Consider the following 1,325-nt stretch of genomic DNA (forward strand, 5'->3'; position numbering starts at 1 on the left):
TGTGAAAACTTTTCACAGAGCTGCCCCCTCCTCCCCACCGACGGCACCAGGTTACATGTTCCACGAGGACCATGTTGGCTCCCTGCATCTCAGTGAATGCTCCATAAAACCCAGCTGGATGCTCAGCTTCTCTAGAAACCCCCACAGGAAAAGTGACGGGAGCGCAAAGACGTGGACTTGCTTCTTGATTCTCTCGGTCACTACCCCTGAGATGCTGACCAAGCCACTGGACTTTTTTGATTCAGTTCCTTGTCTGTCAACAAAAGCCAATGTGTGTGCATCATGCATCATGGGTGAGTCTCGAGGAAGAAATCAACAAACAGATGTAACAAGCCTGGCCCACTTCCGGGCATCCAGTAGGTTCTGAATGAAGGTCAGTTTTCCCTTCTCCCACTGATTTCCCAGCTGCCAGAGCCCCCGTCGTCTTCACAACCCCCCGCTCTCCTCCACAAGCTCCCCAGCATAAACATCACCGAGAAGAAAGCAGGGCTCCCCAAAGCCACCGAACACCTGAGCCTGCACAACGCCAGCTTAAAAAAGTTCTTGCCATTGTTTCAAGACCTTGAAGAGGGTTTAGGCATTGCTGGGGGCCACTTGCCCCTGCCCCCCAGCCCCAGCCCCACCCCAACTTCTGCTCCGTCTTGTAAGAGCCGGCTCTGCTCCCTCCTTAGAGCTCTCCAGCCTACACCCCTGCCCCATCTGGGCCCCAGGGCCTTCTGAGCTTCCACAGCAGGCCCTGCTGCCCTGTCCTCCTTGTCCCAGACATGGGCCTCCCTCGTGCTGCCCACACCACAACCAGGTTCTGAGCTGCCTCTTCCCGGAAGGCTGCCCTACTGACGTCCAGTCAGTCCCCCAGGCTTCTGCCCGCCCCCCTCAGGGGCCTTGTAATTGCTGCATTCTCCGCATTCCCTCCAGGCTGGGTTTACTGCCCAGCCAGCCCCCACCCCCAGGGCAGGCAGGCAGGCAGGCAGAGAGATCCCTGCCTCCCAAGCACCCCGGATGGGCTTGGAACACTTGCTGACAGCCTGGCTTGTCAGTGCCTGTGTGAAAAACTGACTGAGGGGGAAGAGAGCGAGAGAGCACTTGCCTGTGCCCCCAGCAGCAGGGCTGTGACTGTTCCCCGAGCCTGGGTCCTACTGACCAGCTGATGCTGATCTTTCAAAGTCCCGTCAGACTGTGATTCTCTGTATCTAAGAAGCCAGAGAGGAGGTGGAGGGGAGAAGGCCCCTCCTCGTGATCAGAGGGGGGCACCCCGGGCATGTGGGAAGGGTGCCTGCCAGGCAGGAGTGGCCCCTGGAGTCTGACAGGCTCATCGATCATTGTGA

At 58.3% G+C, this 1,325-nt stretch overlaps 1 protein-coding gene across 1 annotated transcript in view; it reads left to right on the forward strand.

Annotated features, from left to right (window-relative positions):
* FOXP4 (forkhead box P4) overlaps positions 1 to 1,325 on the forward strand; it is a 43,817-nt gene that overhangs the window by 26,566 nt on the left and 15,926 nt on the right. The gene's annotated exons all lie outside the window — the stretch shown is intronic.

The sequence above is a fragment of the Myotis davidii genome, unplaced genomic scaffold, assembly GCF_000327345.1.
Source record: "Myotis davidii unplaced genomic scaffold, ASM32734v1 scaffold167, whole genome shotgun sequence".
Classification (NCBI taxonomy): Eukaryota; Metazoa; Chordata; class Mammalia; order Chiroptera; family Vespertilionidae; genus Myotis; species Myotis davidii.